General features: G+C 44.0%; 1 protein-coding gene across 1 annotated transcript in view; it reads left to right on the plus strand.

The window, feature by feature from the left end:
• The first annotated feature begins 4,567 nt into the window (after positions 1-4,567).
• The window catches only part of APBA2 (amyloid beta precursor protein binding family A member 2), a 414,223-nt gene continuing 398,866 nt past the window's right edge, over positions 4,568-19,924 (plus strand). The window contains exon 1 of the mRNA XM_030188547.1: positions 4,568-4,657. The gene's annotated coding sequence lies outside the window, so the exon portion shown is untranslated. The remainder of the gene's footprint in view (positions 4,658-19,924) is intronic.

Raw genomic sequence — 19,924 nt, forward strand, 5'->3', positions numbered from 1 at the left:
TTCTTCAGACCGACAATGGTGGTGAGTTCACTTCACAAAGCATGCGCACATTTCTAGAACAAGAAGGCATTCAGCATATCACAACAGTAGCTTATACACCAGAGCAAAATTCTGTTGCAGAGAGAAAATTTAGGTCACTTGTGGAAATGACCAGATGTATGCTGTCAGATAGCAATCTCCCTAAAAGACTATGGGGGGAAGCCATTCTCACAGCAGTGTACCTACAAAACAGAATGCCAACTAAAGGCGCTGAGCGCACACCACATGAGACATGGCATGGTAGGAAGCCAAACCTGTCACACATAAGAACATTTGGAAGTACAGCATATGCTCATATACCAAAGCAAAGAAGGCATAAGCTGGATTCCACAACAGAAAGGGGCATTTTAGTTGGCTATGCTCCAGGACACAAAGGATATAGAATTTTGAATCTGAAAACTGGCATTGTTGGCATAAGACATGTTACATATTTTGATGAAAACAAAAGGGTTGATAAAGGCTGGATTATCCCAGATGAGCCTTATCATCCAGAATATGAAACTAGAACCATAATAGACATGCCAGTGTATATAAATGCCATACCAAGGCAGATGTCTGAAAGCAACTCATCTGTATCTAACGAGGAACAGGCAGAGGAAACAGACACAGAAAGGATCATTGAAGAAGACAGTACAGTTGGAGAAGGGGAATCAATTGGAGAAGGACTCTCAGATTTAGAGGATGCGGAAAGGTCAGACCAACCTGTTGTCAGACGCTCATCCAGGGAAAACAAAGGTGTTCCACCCCCAAGACTGTCTTACCTAACAAAGTCAGCAGAAGCTCAAGAGCCCTTAACATGGGATGAGATTGAGAAAATGCCAGCAGAAGAAGCTGCTGAATGGCATAAAGCTGCACAAGAAGAAATTGATGCATTGGATAAAAATAATACTTGGATTCTTACAAAATTACCTCCTGGCAAGAAAGCTATAGGATGCAAATGGGTATTCAAGTTAAAAAGGAATGCACAAGGAAAAGTGGAAAGGTATAAAGCCAGATTAGTCGCAAAGGGATATCTTCAAAAATATGGAGAAGATTTTGATGAAGTGTTTGCACCTGTAGTGAAACACACGACAATAAGAACACTTCTGAGCATTGCAGTCTCAAAAGGCATGCAAGTCAACCACATTGATGTGAAAACAGCGTTTCTTCACGGAGATATAACTGAAGACTTGTACATGGAACAACCAACAGGTTTCATAAATACAAAACAAAGACAGCTAGTGTGTAAATTAAACAAAGGTCTTTATGGATTAAAGCAAAGTGCAAAATGTTGGAATGAAAAATTGCATGAAATATTGACAAATTTAGGATTTAAGCAAGGTGAAGCAGATAAATGCTTGTACACTAGGTGCACAAATGGACAATATGCATACATTTTAGCTTTTGTTGATGATCTGCTCATTGCAAGCAAAAGTGAGCAAGAGTACAAGGACATTGTAAAGTGTTTAAACCTCAATGTTGAGATAAAAGAACTTGGTAATGTGTCATACTATCTTGGTATAGAAATTGAGAAACAAAATGATGGTTCTTATCTTCTAAGCCAGAAGCAGAAAATAAATGAGCTTATTGAAAGTTTAGGTATGCAAGATGCCCAAGTTGTAAGCACTCCCATGATCACTGATTTTCTGAAGGATGAAACAGTAAGAGAACCTTTACCAGATAACATCCAATATAGATCAGCCATAGGTAAGCTTTTATATCTAGCTACCACATACAGGGCTGATATAGCAAATGCAGTAGGAATTTTGAGCAGAAGGGTCAGCTCACCTACCAAATCAGATTGGACTGCAGTTAAAAGGATGGTAAGGTATTTAAAGGGTACCATTGATTGTAAATTAAAGATTTCAACCAATAGTAATCCAAAACTAATATGTTACTGTGATTCAGATTGGGCAGGGGATCATTCTGATTATAAATCCACAAGTGGATATGTGTTTATGTATGGAAATGTACAAATTTCATGGACCAGTCATAAACAAAGTATTGTGAGTTTGTCTTCTACAGAAGCTGAATATGTGGCTGTATCGGAAGCGTGCAGAGAACTGATGTGGATTGAAAAACTTTTGCTGGATTTCGGAATAGCTGAACAGAGACCAATCCAGATAATGGAAGATAATCAGAGCTGCATCCGACTGTCACAGAATGACAAGGTTCAGTCACGCACCAAGCACATCGCAACGAAATACCACAACGTGCGAGAGTTGGTAAAAGAAGGGGTCATCAGTCTACACTATTGTCACACCAGTGAGATGACAGCTGACATCATGACCAAACCGTTACCCAGAGAACATTTTGTGAATCTGCGTATAAAGCTTGGACTTTGTATGAATAAATAATTGCATGACAGTTATGCATGAGAAGGGGTTTGTTGGAATGTATTGTATTTTTACATGCATTGCCTGTCACCTATTATTTCTCTGTGATTACTCTGTGACCTCTGATGTGAATTACTTAGAGAGGTCACACAGCTATGCAACTTCCTGTGGGGGTTAGACACAGCAGATGCAGCACATGGAGCACATGGAGCTCATGATCTCTCCTAACCTGAGAGGATCTATGGTGGTGTGAGCATCCATTACCATCTAAGCACATGGAAGGAGCTGATAATACAAATGTATAGTAATATGTATATATAAGCCTGTCTGATTATAATCTAACTGCAAACTGTGAGTAAACAGATGTTTTGTTACTTCAACTTTAAAGTGACTCAGCAGTGAATTATTCAGGGGTGAATGAGAGAGAGATGAAGAAAGAAATTAACATTTCTAAAGCTGAAGCTGTGTGTACTAAAATCTGCTAATTATTTACCACAAATAATCCAACAATTTTGAGGGCCCATCATAGCGTTTAGCGCTGTGCTGGTGCCTGTGGTAGTGGTATTGGCTGGCTTGTTGCCTTCGCGCTGCTGACGGGCATAGCAGGCCATCCGTGGAGATAGTTTGTAGGTTGGTGCAGTGGTCTTTTGCCCATCTTCAAATCCTTGCTCAAACCCCACCTCTTCAATGTCGCCTTCGGCACCTAACCACCATACCTCTACTCAGGAAATCTAGACTGCCACAACTTGACATTTCGTCCTTTAGATTGTAAGCTCTTTGAGCAGGGACTGTCCTTCTTTGTTAAACTGTACAGCGCTGCGTAACCCTAGTAGCGCTCTAGAAATGTTAAGTAGTAGTAGTAGTGTTGACTGTTTCTTTGACCTTGCCCCCGAATAGGTTCTCCCTGGAGCAGGGGGAATCAGCAAGGCATTCGTGTGTATCTTTGTGGAGTGCAGAGGCCCTGAGCCATGCCATTCGTCTCGCAGCGATGGCCACACCGGCTGTGCATGCTGAGATCTCGAAAGCATCAAAGGTGGCTCTGATCATGTGTTTTGCACATTCTTCCATATCGTGGAGGGCTGGGGAGATGAGAGTTTTGAAGTCCGAAGGTAGGGAGGACAGGAGTTCCTCGGTTCTCTTCCAGAGGGAGTCGCTGTATAGGACTAGTTGGAAAAGGTGTGCATCGATCTTGGCATTTAGCATGGTGCCATGGTACACCTTTTTCCCAATTGTGTCCAATGCTTTTAATTCTTGTCCTGGAGGGTTATTGGCGTGGGTCCTGGAACTCCTTGCCTTTTTGAGAGCGGATTCCACAATGATGGACTGATGGGGGAGCTGAGGTTTGTCAAAACCTGGGCAGGGTAGAACTTGGTATTCGAGGTCTAGTCTTTTGGAGACAGCTGACTCCGAGACTGGAGTTTGCCAGATTTTGTCTCTGCAGTCCAAAAGAAGTTTGTGAACAGGTATTGCTGTTATGGGTTTTGCTGTATTGAGATACCTGAGGATGCCTAGGTCATCGCTTTGTTGATTCGTAGCCTCATAGAGAGCGAGAGAGGTGGATACTTTTTGGAGGAACTTCGGATAAGTGAGGTCTTCCGCAGTTTGTTGAGGTGGTGGTTCGGTGGGGATACCTGACGAATCCCAGGGGAGGTCCTCATCGTCAGTGGCTGAGAGATCTGGGGAAAAGGCGTCACTCTTCTGTTCTGAGGGGTAATCTTCCGGCATGGATGGTTGTAGTGGTGCAGCTGTGGAGGGCCATGGGGTCCCTGTAGCAGCTGCCTCCGTACCTCCGCATTGGTGGGATGTCGTGGCAGAGATAGAGAGCTGTGTAAGCAGCTTGCTGAAGAGCCCCAGCAGCTGTTGGTGCGGTGCTGTGGCCATGGGTTCGAGGATCAGCAGGGAAGGTAGTCCCATGGTTGGCTGCGTTGGTGCCTGGGTTGGGTGTTGTGGCTTCCTGCGATTCTCTGAACCCGATGGGGGCATCTGTCTGTGGGGTGAGTAGGAGGCATTGGATGAAGAGGAGGAAGAAGATTTCTGGCGTTTCCTGCGCTCCGTGTGCCTGAGTGGGCTTCTGGAGGGAACACTGCTTGCCTGTGCCTCTGTTGTGCTGTGTCTGGTGGTGTCTCTGTTTTTGGTGCGCTGGCCCTTTAAGGGGGCAGCGTCTTGAGTCACAGCCTGTGCAGGGAGAGAAGCCAGAGACTGGGAGACTGAAGCTGTGCAGTTTGTGTTTTGCAGCCTGAGTAGGAAGGAGGCTGTTTTGAGCTGTGCCCCACATCGGGGGAGGGATGGCAGCCCAGACAGAGGTAAGGAGCTCTGGTGCTGGGGCTGGTTCAGACATCGGAGGCAGGCTGAGGTGCTGGGAGGGCAGAGATCTTGCTGTAGTCTGCAGAGCAGCATCAGAGAGCAAGGAGGAAGGTGTTGTTTGTTTTTTCTCTGCTGCCGATGTGCTGGGCTGTGGAAGGGTGCTCCTGGTCTGTGGAGAGAACCAGAGCCCTTTTACCTTTCTTCCTTTGTTTTTGTGGAAGCTGCTTTGTTTGCTCAGCCAGGAAGTCTTTGAGAGCATGGAGTCTGTGCTGGCGAGCAGTTGGGGACATCTGGAGACACAGGGGGCAGGCAGCCATGAGGTTGGCTGTGCCCAAACAACAGACACATAACTCGTGTGTGTGTCTGCTGTGCTCATTTTCTTCTTGTAGCCTGTGCATTTTTTAAAAACTGGTTTCTTTTGTGCAGGGTCTGTCATATTGTAGAGAGAGAGCAAGAAAATCCGACCGTTTGCAGGGCGGATAAGGTAAACTGAGGCAAGATGCTCAAGCAGGGACATATATAGTGCACACTGCACATGCTCAGAGGGACCTGCTCAAAAGGTTCTGTTCTTGTTTAACACAGTTAAGGGTTTTAGCATCTCTTCCCCTTCCTCGCTGCCAGCTACAGCGCTGAAACCCTTGAGGCAGGGGGAGGGGAGGGGAGGGGAGGCGGTGGCTGTCACCGTAGTAACAGCTCAGCCGCTCTCTGGTGCATTCTCCCATCCTTCACGGCCCCCGCATGCAGATTCCGGGGTTGTTTGCTTTTGCTCTATCCAGCCGCCGGGGTTAATTAGTAGTCTCAATGTGTGGCTTGGAAGCAGGCACACAAAAGAGCTGGTGCAGCTGTCCTCCCGGCTCGAGCGCGGCGTGGCACGAGGAGACGCCGCTGAGCTAGGCAACTGCGACCAGGTAAGCCGCGAGCAGCTCGGGCGCTGAAGCCACAGCGAGCAAAGTACGAGCACAGGTCAGGAGAAGGAAGTGCTGGCGAGGGAAAAAGCTGTTCGCAAGGAACCGCGCTCTTGGCACACGGATGCCAGCAGCAATTCGAAATCCCCCGAAGGGCAAAGGGAGGAGCGAAGTGGCTGACGAAGGTGAAAATACGGGGCGGCAGAGCTAAGGCGAGTGTAGTGAAATGTAGCGGTGGGAGCAGGGGCGCTGAAATGTTCGCTGTCCAGCCTGCCCGCTGCCTCTGGGCTCCTTCTTCCCTGGAGCATCAGAACAAGTGACAGCATTTATCCGGCACCGGCCGTTCAAGGAGCTGCTTTTCTGCTCCTCGCCTTCTCCTGCACTCTTTGTTTATTATGTTGCTGTCCCTTTGTTTTGCATCTTATACCAAAGAGCTTTTGTTATATATATGTGTGTATATATATATATATATATATATATATATATATATATATATATATATATATATATATATAAACGAAATGAATGCTGCAGTGTAATTGGGATGCCTTAAAAAAATTCTATATGCGTATTTGAATTGTAGAACATCAATTTAGGGATTTTCATTTCTGAGTGCTTTTTGCAGTCTTATCGTGCCTCAAGTGTAAACAACTGATTCTGATCTTTTGATAGATTTTTTTTTTCACTGTTCATAATGAGGTCCGTGGGGAACTGCAATTAAACAGATTCTGTGCCTCGTCATTCTTGGGGTAAACAGCATGGCAAGCTGCAGTGTGGATATGTGCATGTTTTTCTTGCACTGTGATTATAGAGAGAAAGAGTTTTGGCAGTACCATGGCGGGGTTGGAAGGGATGTAAGGTCAGTAGAAAAGATCTGGGATCATCAGCCTCAGCAGATGACAGGTTCTTTTTTTTCTGATTTATGAAGTTGGCCTTCTGATGGTACTTACATTCCAGCAAGGCTAGAAAAAAAAAAGGAGAATAAATTTCTCCCATGATAGACGTTATACCTAGACACTTAAATTATCATTTTAGAGAGAGTCACACATCCTACCAATAAAACTGTTGTGCTGTTCTCCTGAAGTGTTAAGGTGCTCAAAAAATAAATAACGCGGAGAAATAGTTAATATGCCTCTGGCCAGATGAAGGAGGGGTCAGCACATCTGGCACTGTGTTTGGGGTATGATATCCAAGCTACAAACTGCAAGCTACAGACGTTTTGGTTGTGTACTGAATCCTGTCACCGTTGCTTTAAAAGTTTACTAGTTGGATATTTTGTCATACTGAGTCTGATCCTAAGTACCTCAGTTAAGCAAAATGCTTGTTTTGAGGTGCTGAAATCCATACTAATGTAATGGGGGAAATTGGTATACTAAGTAATGAGGTAAATCTTGAGTGAAGTAATTATCTTTGTGTAACACAGAAATATGTAACTAAGTGCTGAAGAACACAGTGTTTATTGTGTGGTAAAGCTGTTTATCATGAAATAAATGCATCATGCTAAGTAACATCCAAAGTGGTTAATTTTCTGGATGTTTTTGGACTGGTTTATATGTTGACTGTGACATAGTTCTGTGGTTACTTTGTGTAGAAGTAGGGGAGTGGCACAATGGTTGGTCCAGGGAAGTCGGATTCAAGTTCCACTGCTGCTCCTTGTGTTCTTGGGCAAGTCACTTAACCCTCCATTGCCTTAGGTACAAACTTGGGGGAGAACTCAGCAAGCCTTAGTACAGAGGAGACCATTCAGAAAAGCCAGGTTTTTCAGACCCTCTTCTACTGAGTTAAACCTGTTCCATGCTCAAGACAGCCCTCAGCTTATGTTCCATGGCACAGTGCTGGATAGAGCATGGCCTCCTTCTTCTGGCCTTGGTTCAATGAACCAGTAGTTTTGGTAGCATTTGCCAGAGTAGTTGCTTGTAATCACTCTACCTCGTCTTACGGTACACCCTCAATCGATGACATCCATGATTATCTTCTTCCAAAGCTTGTTCTGTGGTACTATGAACATCTTGCTGGACATTTCCCTGAGGAGTGCTGATTAGTTCTAAAGGACCTGGTTGAGAGAGTGGTCATTTTTAAAAACCCAAGGCAAGTTGGAAAGAAATATACAGAAGGGGTCTAGAATGTCTGTCTGTCTGTCTACTTGTCTGGAGGGCAAAATAACTCTCCAAAAATGTAATGGAATGGGTTGAAATTTGACAGGGGTGAAAAACTGTTAAACACTGAGTTTGAAAATGGCCAAAGTAGAACAGGGATTCCAAAATGGCCCAATGCATTTCTATGGGTTCAGGAGTTCCAGCTGTTATAGTATGCAAAATTTAACAGAATAGGATGAAACTTGGCATGTGGGTAACATCAATAAAAAGCCATACGTTTGAAAGTGGGCCAAATCAGACCAGGGGTTCCAGAGAAATATCTCCTTCCCAAATGGCCCAGTACATTTTTACGGGAAAAGGAGTTTCAGTTTCTGTTAGCATACAAACTTACATACAGTGAAACATAGCAGTTAAACAATTCCTCTTTTCAAATTACCTCTCCCTGTTCTCTACTATTCCCAACCCCAAACTGTCTCCACCTTTATGTACTGTCCTCTGCAACTGCCCTACCACCCCCAAAATGCCCCAACCACAAAAACTAGGCCCTGCCCTAAAACTGTCTCTTGCAAAATGCCCCAGCCTCAAAACTATCCCTTGCAACTATTTTTACCCACCTCATAAACTACCCAACCCCAAAAGGTACCCCCACAAACTGCTGTACTCCATATAAAACTACCCCCTGAAAACTGACCCATCCTCAAATATTCCCCATAACTGCCCCCACTCTGAAACTGTCCCACCCCCAAAAAGTACCCCCACAACTGCCCCACCACCCCACAAACTACTCACACCCAAAACCTAACTGCCTCACCAGTCATAAACTGCTTTATCCAAAAAACTAGTGGTTAGGGTGGTGGACTTTGGTCCTGGGGAACTGAGGAACTGAGTTCGATTCCCGGCACAGGCAGCTCCTTGTGACTCTGGGCAAGTCACTTAATCCTCCATTGCCCCATGTAAGCCGCATTGAGCCTGCCATGAGTGGGAAAGCGCGGGGTACAAATGTAACAATCATCCCCGCCTCCCACCACTGGCTCTGGCACAGACTGTATAAGTCTGCCCAGCACTATCCCTGCCTCCCAACCACCAGCCCTGCCTCCCACCACCGGCTCTGCCACCCGATCTCGACTGTGCAGAAGGAATGGATCCTCAGGAGCTTAGTCGAGATCGGGTGGCAGAGCCGGTGGTGGGAGGCAGGGCTGGTGGTTGGGAGGCAGGGATAGTGTTGGGCAGACTTATACGGTCTGTGCCAGAGCCGGTGGTGGGAGACGAGACTGGTGGTTGGGAGGCAGGGATAGTGCTGGGCAGACTAATATGGTCTGTGCCAGAGCCGGAGGCGGGGATAGTGCTGGACAGACTTATACGGTCTGTGCCAGGGCTGGTGGTTGGGGGGCGGGCATAGTGCTGGGCAGACTTATACAGTCTGTGCCCTGAAGAGCACAGGTACAAATCAAAGTAGGGTATACACAAAAAGTAGCACATATGAGTTATCTTGTTGGGCAGACTGGATGGACCGTGCAGGTCTTTTTCTGCCGTCGTCTACTATGTTACTATATCCTGATGACTGCCACACAAAGGACAGCACTAAGACAAACATGCAGCTACAACCTACATATATACACATACACTCATGTACATACCCCCACTCCCAACAATCTCTAGGCAATGCAGACATGCATTCACCCACATACATATATAATGGGGTTGGAAAGAATTACAATGAGCCATGCTCCCCATGCTTTCCCCACTTGTTTCAGCATGTCCCTGCTTTGTTCACCGCCTATGATACAATTTCCACACCAGCCAGTAGCTCTCCACGATTTTCTAGCAGCACTACCTATAAGCAGTTGTGACAACCATCCTGAGGTAGTAGTGTTTCCCTGGAGATACAGTGGGTGGTGCTTGATCATAATACTGCACATTTTTTCTTGTTGATGTAGACCTCTCCTCTGTTGTTTAATTTCTAGTCCATCAAATTTCAAAAAACCCTGGCTAATGGCAGTTAGCAAAAGATGCTTGGCACAAAGAGTTATACTAAAGCAACAATACATCAGTTCAGTAAAAGTGCTACCTGATATTTTTGCTTCTCAGTTGTTTCTTACTATGGGCAACTTGCTAAAATTATCACATTTTAATAATCTGCCCTTTATTTACATTGGGCCATATGTACTAAGGAGGTCATTTTATTATTTGTCACGTTTGTATCCCACATTTTCCCACATATTTGTAGGCTCAATGTGGCTTACATAGTGCCAGAGAGTTGTATGCATACTCCGGAGTAAACAAATACAAGGTGATGTTGTGGAAGGATAAGGTTCATATTGTAGGACCATATAAAGGGATCGTACCGCTCTAGAAGTGTCAACTAGCTGCTCATTTAGGGTCTCTTGTACTGAAGCTTAGCATGCACTAACAGAATTATTGCATGTTAAATGCTTAGAAGCCCATTAGACTTGGGATTTGCATGAGTGATGAAAGGGGCTCTGGTGCTTACCTAAGTGATATTTAAAACCACCCAAAAAATGAGGGGAAAAAAGATTTTTTTTAATTGGCTATTAAATTGTCTCTTCCTGGACATCCAGTTTTCTAAAGTCCAGTGCTTAGGCAATAAATGCTGACACTTACTTGCCTAGGTTGTAAAACCGGCACAAGTTCAAAAACCTTAGAAAAGCTGCTATTTATTTTGAAAGTGGCTCTTCCTGGAATGTGCTACAATTAGAACATATGTTTCCTGACATCCTTATATGTATATTACAAAAAAATAGGTTCTCTTTCAGTGAGCCTTTTGTAAAATACTCATTTCCTACCTAGATGCCCTTTGTGTGGGCTTCATGTGTTTTTGTTATAGACTCAAAACAGAAAAAAAACATTTAGTGCCATTACAATTAGAATGATACTTTTAAATATTGTGGGGTAAATATTCATCCAGCAGTGTTCAGCATATCCGGGTTTATGCGGTCAGCTATCTGTTAAATGGTTAAGTGCAATATTCAGCACTTAACCACCTAAGTGACACCACATAATAATAGAACTGACTTTTATGTGGTCGCTTAACATAGGGGTCCTTTTACTAAGGTGCGCCGAAAAGTGGCCTGCGCTGGTGTAGACGCGTGTATTGGATGTGCATAGGTTCATTTTTCAGCACACCTGCAAAAAAGGCCTTTTTTTTTTTTTTTTACTGAAAATGGATGTGCAGCAAAATGAAAATTGGTGCGCGTCCGTTTTGGGCCCGATACCTTACCCCCACACATTGACTTAGTGGTAAGGTCTCATGCGTTAACCGGGTGGTAATTGTCAGCGTGCATACAATGCCGATTACCGCCCGGTTAGCGCCTCATGCCAGAAATTTTCTGGCTTGCGTAAAAAATTAAATATCTCCTGGGTCACATAGTTGATGGGTGTGTTAGGCATGCATAGGCGCCTACATGGCTTAGTGGCTTAGGCTAAGTGGTGAATATCAGCACTTAACTGCATTACTGACTCTGCCCCTGGTCAGCCCACAGAATAACTGGATTTTAATATAGCAGACAGTGCTGATATACAGTGGCACTAACCAGTTAAATGCTGCTGAATATCAATGGATAGTCCTGCTAAAGCGATTTAACCGGCCAAGAGCCTCTCCTGGCTGTTTAAATCACTGTGAATATCAACTGGTATTATTAGGTATTCCTTTTGTTGCAGATAAGCATGGCCTTTTCAGTATTGGAAACTGTGTTGTTGCTAGCTGTGCTTCCCAGTGCTAGTCCAGAGACGGGAATCAGAATATATAAATATATTATATGCATATTTACTGCAGACAGCCAGAAAATCAGGTCTGTTAAGCGAGGCTTTAGAACTAGGTTGGGAAACAGTTCTAGATTTTGACTGATAAACCCCAATATAATCCCCCTGGAAAGAAAAGAGCACTTCCTCTGGTACTGTTATCTCTCACTTGGCCTGTCTTAGACCTTGCACTCCGTTTTATGCCTTTTTCTGCATGGGCTGTGCTTGAGCTATACAAATATAAGTGTTGGATTCAACTAGAAAAGGTACCCAGGCCAGCAATATAATACCTGTTCTGTAAAATCACTGATTGCTGGAAAATAAACATCTAAGAATAGAAGCCTTATGTATAAATATAGCAGAACATTTTGTTGGGTGTGAGAAAATACAGAAACTGACACTTTTAGCAGCCTTAGTGCTCTTCTGTATTGCAAGCAAGCACTCTTTCACTCACATGTTGTGTACGTGTATGAGATGTTTTTGAAGATTTTTTTCCCCATTTTTTTTCCATTGCCATCATCTTGTTTATCCCATCCCAGTGTACACCCAGCAGTGCATTTTTTTTAATATTGCCATTTTGTACTGTTGGTGTCATTCAATCTACTAAAAGAAACTTATTACTAACAGTTTTGAAAGGTGTTTTATTTCTGAACACATGCTTATCTAAAATTGGAGTATAATTTTATCTTTAATTATTCACCGTATAAACATATCAATTAAGTTTGATGGCTTGATTCTTGGCCTTGTTGGCTTTCTTGTTTTGATCCATGGATGTTCAGATTCAGACCAGCACCTGGACTCTGCTCTCAGCACTTCACAGAAGGGAGAGACATCAGTAGTAGCTTTTTTTTCCCCACTTTAAATATTTTTATTAATGAAGCAACTTACAACATTCAAGACAATACAGATAATGCCAAGTTGTCCTAAAATATTGGACATCCATATAATATAACAGAAAAGAACAAAACAACAACCCAGTCCCCCTTATGGTGAAAATTGAACTATCAACTCCCAATCACTATAAACAAGGGTCTATACCCTCAGCTCTGTCCTACCCCCTTAAATTTGTTCAAGCATATAATTGCCTCACTTCCCCCTCTAGCCCTCCTCTTCCGTTCCTCCCTTCCCTACCGCCTCCTTCCCTCCCTCCCTTCCTCCCCCCCCAACTACCACCCGTTCCTTTCAAAGTTTGATTGTCCTCACCCATTCTTGCAGTTGAGACCATCCTCTCTTGCGCCGCAGCTCCCCATCTCTACGGTATGCCGTTAAGCGCTCCATAGCTATGAGTCATCAGCAGTAGCTTTAATGTGCAGGAGCTCCTTTCTGAGAACATGTTCTCACATATACCTCTCCTTCTTTGCTACAGCGTGAGCCCTAGAGTGTGAGAATTGATGGGGAGTGCAGACCCACCCTCTTTGTAGAACACAGTGCCATCTCCTTTGGGTCAGGAAAAAATCTAGTGAACCTGAATATAAGTCACCTTGAGCTACAACTGAAAAAGGTGTGTGAGCTAAATCAAAAAAGTCCCTTCCCTTTTGTTTTCTCTGTCTATTCCCAAGCTGATTGAAATAGGCAGAGTGCTGGGAGTAGCAGCAGTGGAGGAGCTCTGGTAGTCACATGTAGGGATGAATATTCATGTACAATGATAAGGGAAATGTGCCATGTTGGTACATATCATTATCAAATGAAAACAAGCCAAAATTCATGTTTATTGTTTACCAATGATAGTGTGCACTGTTTGCCAAGAGGATGCCCATTGCGCATGTGCAATATGCTGCACATGCGCACACATAGGGCCGGATTCTACAAATAGCGCTCCAGGCGCAGGAAAAAATTAGCACCAAGTGCTTTTCTGTAAAGGATGCACGCCCTTAATAGAATAGCACTTAAGCATGGATATCATACCTAACTATGGGTGCCACCAGACTTATGTCTCCTGAAACCTGGCATAAATTCTGGCACCCAACTTAGGCACACTGACCCACTATTCTATAACAATGCATGTAAATTTTTGGAATGTCCCTGACAAGCCTATGCTCTTCCCATGGCCATGTCCCCTTTTGAAATACATGCTATGGGAGTTTGGTGCACCGCATTATAGAATAGTATGCAGCCAGATGCGTGTGCAAATCCTAATTGTTGCCAATTAATGTCAATAATTGACTGCTAGCACCCAATTATTGCCATTAATTGGCTAATTAACCAATTAAATTGCTTGTGCATTTCAGGATTGTGCCCAAGTTTTGTCACATGAATTTGGGTGATCTTTGTCGAATCTGGGGAATTTGCACATAGTGCACCCTCTGTCAAAAGAGTGTATAGTTAGGGAGGAACTCTATAAATGGCATCTAAAAGATCAGCACTGAAAAAAGCACATAGTGCTATTTTATAAACCTTGTTAGACGCAGTTTATAGAATAGCGCTTAAGCCCAGGGATCCCATCTACATTTAGGTGTGGCCATTTGCACTAATATTTAGGTGTGAAGCCCCCTATAATTATGCATGTTAACTAAAAATCACACCTCCGATTTGCCTATGGCCCTCCCATTTCTGCACCCCCTTTTCCAACTTATGTGTAAAATTTAGGCATGTAGATGTTAATTGAATCTAATTAGTGCCAATTGATTGTTAAAATGCCACTTATTGATGCTAATTAGCTCATTCAATTAAAATGCATGTGTAATTGGGCATACACCCAAAGTTGTGTGTGCATTTTTTAGCACATTTTATAAAATTAAGGGGTTAATGGCTTTGCTTCCATGACAAAAAAATGGTCAAACAAAAATAAATGAAACAAACATTCCCAGATATGGCAAAGGAAATGATACAAAAGAAAAATATTCTGGCTGCTCATTCCTAGTCACATGTCAACAAAGGTAAATAAATGAGCAGGCTACTCACACCATACTGACTTCTCCCTTCTCTTGCATTTGTATATAAAACCAAGTTGCTCTGGTTAAATCGAGTAGTCAAGAATATACCTTCAGATTTAATACTCCCTGATGGCTCTATGTTAAAGATTGATAGGGTGTCAAAGATATAGATGTATATCTAGATACTTCATTATCTTTAAGTCTCATATAGATGCAATTGTAAAAAAAAATCTACTTTTTATAAGCTGTATTGTTTAAGAAAAAATCGTTCTTGCTTTGAGATTAAACACTTTTTGATTCTGGTTGAAGCAGTGATCCTCTCTAAATTAGACTATTGTAATGGCCTATATTGTCTTCTTTCAGCCAACTAGACTGTAATTACTGGAAAACACTGTAGCTAAGATGATTATGGAGCAAAGGAGATCGGATGACATTGCACCGACATTGATCACATTTCATTGGCTGCCCATTAATGCCCGAATTATTTTTAAGCTTGCATGTTGGGTATATAAGATGTTCTGTGGTATCCCCTGGAACCTATATAGCGCGCCTAGAGATCTGTGCCAAAATCCAAGCGGATTCTATAATACTGTGCATAACTTAATTGGCTTAACAAGCTAATCAGCACTGATATTGGCACTTAAGCAATAATGAGCACTAATTGGTGCTAATTAGAATTTACGTGCACAACTCACTAAGCGTATGCTGTAACGCAGTGCGCCTAATTTCTAACACATGCAGGTAAAAGGGGCGTGGTTATGGGTGGGGACATGGGCGTTTTGTGGGCATTCCCAAATTTACACGTGTAGTTATAGAATATGGCCCAGTACGCGTAAATCTACATGCCAGGATTTATGCTAGTTTTAGTTCATGTAAATAAATGTGCTTAGATTTAGGCCTGAAATATCAACTAAGCGTATTCTATATACCGCACCTAAATCTTGGCACTGTTTATAGAATATGCTTAGTTGCCACTGATTTCAGTGCTGATTTTTTAGGCACCATATATAGAATCTCCCCCTATATGCCCAGAATATTTATTTTCTTTATTTTCATTTCCTTTATCTCCTACTTCATCACGTGCCATAGATTCATGCCATCATTATTTTCCATCAAGATTTAAGAAGTCTTTATCAACATCATTTCCATATCACGCAGTTTCTACTTGGTGTTCACTCCCAGTTGATATTAGAAAGATTAATTCTTCCTTATTGGTTTGAAAACAATTGAAGGCTTATTTGTTCAAGTTAATACTTGTGTTATCTACTTTGAACCTACAAGCAGTTACCATTACCATTAATCTGCAAACGAACCTTTTCCGGAGATGCGAAGGCAGTAGAACGAGAGGACATGAAATGAGATTGAAGGGGGGCAGACTCAAGAAAAATGTCAGGAAGTATTTTTTCACGGAGAGAGTAGTGGATGCTTGGAATGCCCTCCCGCGGGAGGTGGTGGAAACGAAAAGGGTAACGGAATTCAAACATGCGTGGGATAAACATAAAGGAATCCTGCTCAGAAGGAATGGATCCTAAGGAGCTTAGACGAGATTGGGTGGCAAAGCCGGTGGCAGGAGACGGAGATGGTGCTGGTCAGACTTATACGGTCTGTGCCAGAGCCGATGGTGGGAGGCGGGACTGGTGGTTTGGAGGCGGGGATAGTCCTGGGCAGACTTATACGGTCTGTGCCAGAACCGGTGGTGGGAGGCGGGGCTGGTGGTTGGGAGGCGGGGATAGTGCTGGGCAGACTTATACGGTCTGTGCCCGGAAAAGGACAGGTACAAATCAAGGTAAGGTATACACAAAAAGTAGCACATGTGAGTTTATCTTGTTGGGCACACTGGATGGACCGCGCAGGTCTTTTTCTGCCGTCATCTACTATGTTACTATGTGAAGAGTTCATGGGTGTTTCCAGCCCCTCTCTCTTTTTCTTTAAATTTGGAAGACAAACTGGTGGAGAATTTATCACTTCCCTAGCTACTTTTGTCCATCAGTCCTCTCTGTGTTTATCCAGCCTAATCCACAGAGTTTGTTAATTTTGTTAATCTAGTTGTGCCTTAAATTAGAAAAGTTGGGAAAATGCTGCAGTAGTGGCTAGATTGCAGAAATAGAGACTCAAGTGTGATCACTATGGGGTCCTTTTACAAAACCGCGGTAAAAAGTGACTTGCGGTAGTGTGGGCGTCAGGGGCGTATCTGGAATCCGGCGGTAGGGGGGGCCAGAGCCAGAGAGGGGGGGGCACATTTTTGCCTCCCTCCCCCCCCCCGCCGCCGCTGCCGCCTCTCTCCACCCCCTCCCCACCGTCAACCCTCCCCCGTTGCTTACTTTTGCTGGCGGGGGGCCCGACCCGCAATCTCCATATTTCGTCTTCCTCCGTGGCCATGTGCTTCAAGGAAGTAACGCTGCAGTGCTGATTGGTTGAATCCAGTTCGGCGTCTGACGTCGCAGCGATGTCAGACGCCGAACTGGATTCAACCAATCAGCACTGCAGCGTTACTTCCTTGAAGCACATGGCCACGGAGGAAGACGAAATATGGAGATTGCGGGTCGGACCTCGGCTGGCGGGGGTTAGGGCCCCCCGCCAGCTAAAGTAAGCAGCGAGGGAGGGTTGACGGCGGGGAGGGGGGCCAGGGCGAAATCTGCGGGGGCCCAGGCCCCTGTGGCCCCACGCAGATACGCCCCTGGTGGGCGTGTCTTTCTGGCATGCGCTAGGCCACTTTTTACAGCGGCTGGGAAAAAGGCCATTTTTTTAATGGGCTGGGTAGAGGGCGTGCACAAAAATTAAAACTAGCATGCATCTATTTATGGCCTGAGCCCTTACCGTCAGCCATTGATCTAGCAGTAAGGGCTCACTCGCTACCGTAACCATGCAGTGCATGCCAATGTGGCCAAGCTGCCAGTTAGCACCGGGAATGCCCCCCATGGTACAAAATAGAAAAATATTTTCTACATTGGGATTTGGTGCATTCCAAATTCAGAATTACCACTGGGCACATATGCTATCCCAGCGGTAGTGGCACTTGGTATGTAGTACCTGAGTGTTAGCCCTCCCATGACTTTGTAAAAGGGCCCCTATGTTTGTAACTTACTGGGTACCATTTGACAAGTCACTTAAACTTTCCTTGAACAAACATAGACTGAGTACTCTGTAGGGCAAAGACATTATGATCTTCAACTGTTTGAAAGCCTATAGTGAAACAATGTGGAATTCAGCTTTAGGTGTGCGGCTTCTGCTAGGTATTTTATTTTATTTCCTGTGTTGTCACATTGCTTCCCACAAAAAAAAAAAGCAGAAGTGTCCCCCTAACAACAAACCACAAACAACAGAAATTAAAAAGAAGGGGGTAGACTAATGTGCTTCCAAAACAGTGAGCTGGAAAAGAGAGAGATGAGGTAAGATATGACTGAGGTCTACAAAATCCTGAGTGGTGTAGAATGAGTAGAAGTAAATTGATTTTTTACTCATTCGAAAAGTACGAAGGCTAGGGGACATTCGAGGAAATGAAATGGAAATACTTTTAAAACAAATAGGAGGAAGTATTTTTTTACTCAACGAATAGTTAAGCTCTGGAACTCTTTTCCGGAGAATGTAGTAACAGCGGTTAGCATATCTGGATTTAAAAAAAGGTTTGGATAAATTCCTAGAGGAAAAGTCCATAGTCTGCTATGGGGAAGCAACTTCTTGTCCCAGGATTGGTAGCATGGAATGTTGCTGCTAATTAGGTTTCTGCCAGGTACTTGTGACCTGGCTTGGCCCCTGTTTGGAAAACAGGATATTGGGCTAGATGGACCATTGGTCTGACCCAATATGGCAACTCTTATGTTTTTATGTTCTTTTTTTTTTTTTAACCTAAACCCCTGTATCCTAGTCTTTGTTACATGGGCAGGTGAAAGGCAATTCTATAAACTAGGTCTATAGTGTGCATAAATGTTTAGAATACTACTACTACTACTACTACTACTTAGCATTTCTATAGCGCTACTAGGGTTACGCAGCGCTGTACAAGTTAAAACATGGGGAAGGACAGTCCCTGCTCAAGAGAGCTTACAATCTAAAGGTAACAAACTATGTAGTCAGTGTAGTCAGTGTATCGTGAATGGGGAAGGTGGTTAGGCGCCAAAGGCAAGGGAGAAGAGATGGGTTTTGAGTAAGGACTTAAAGATGGGTAGGGAGGGCGCATGGCGTATGGGCTCGGGGAGTCTGTTCCAGGCATAAGGTGATGCGAGGCAGAAGGGACGGAGTCTGGAGTTAGCGGTGGTGGAGAAGGGTACAGATAGGAGTGATTTGTCCTGAGAGCGGAGGTTACGGGTGGGGACATAGGGGGAGAGGAGGGTAGAGAGGTAATGGGGGGCTGCAGATTGAGTGCATTTGAAGGTCATTATGAGAAGCTTGAACTGAATACGGTAGTGAATCGGGAGCCAGTGAAGCGACTTGAGGAGAGGGGTGATATGAGAGTATCGGTTCACGCTGTAGATAAGACGTGCAGCGGAATTTTGGACAGATTGAAGGGGGGATAGGTGGCTAAGCGGGAGACCAGCAAGGAGAAGGTTGCAATAGTCAAGACGAGAGGAACTTACTAGTAAACCATCTAAGTGCTATTCTGCAAATACCCACTTGTCTTACATAGCACATATTTGCAAGGGGGGGGGGTACACAGGGGCAAAGCATAGGGGTCCCCTTATGTGCATAACACAGAATATTGTAAGTTATGTGCATCACTGCCACATTTAGGCACGTACACTTATGTCGGCTCTATGACTGGTGTAAGTATGGGTGCCTAAATGTTAGAGGAACTGATATTGGGTCACACTAGATGCCTAGGTTCTGTTATATGGCTCCTACCACCTACCCTTGTGGCACCTAAATGGAGATGCCTAGTTATAAAATGGGGCTCTAATAAAATAAACCATGTTTTATTCTTCTTCTTCCAGCCAGTGGCGTAGCTACGTGGGGCCTGAGGGGGCCTGGGCCCCCGTAGATTTGGCTCTGGCGGGAGGGGGGTGCAATGTGGCGTCGGCTGGGGGGGGCAGTGGCGGGAGGGGGAGCTAAACAGTGCCCCCCCATCTAGGGTTGTGGCCCCCGCTCCTGGCGAGGTCTGGCTACGCCCCTGCTTCCAGCTACAATACTACACTGCTATACATAGTGAGAACTCTACAGCACATAATATACCTTGATGGATTTCCAAGGTGCTAAGTAAGCCATACAGCAATTCTTTCATTCATTTTCTAACTCATTTAACTCCTAAACATTAATCAATGATGCCACATATTACTTAAACAATAGAAAGTGTACATTTGACTTTTTCATGTGTTGAACAGATTTTTATTCATTGCATGAGTTATTGCCTTAATCATTCTCAAGCACTTTAACTCAGTAACGGTTTCCCAGACAGGTCTAGCATGACTGGGAAATATTCACAAGGATTTGTTATAGTTGAGAAGTAATAACGGTAGAAAAACAAAGAAAACAAGTCTTATGGGGGTTAATTCTACAAGGAGTTGCCTAGTCTTAGGTGGTAGAAATGCACTTCAGTAGCGTTGTTCTAGTCATTTTTGCATATACTTAAATTATCTCTCATGGTGCGCATGTATATGGAAAGGGTTTGAGTGCAGCATGAACAAAACGTGCAAATAAGT

This window comes from Microcaecilia unicolor, chromosome 1 (genome assembly GCF_901765095.1).
Source record: "Microcaecilia unicolor chromosome 1, aMicUni1.1, whole genome shotgun sequence".
In the NCBI taxonomy this organism is placed as follows: domain Eukaryota; kingdom Metazoa; phylum Chordata; class Amphibia; order Gymnophiona; family Siphonopidae; genus Microcaecilia; species Microcaecilia unicolor.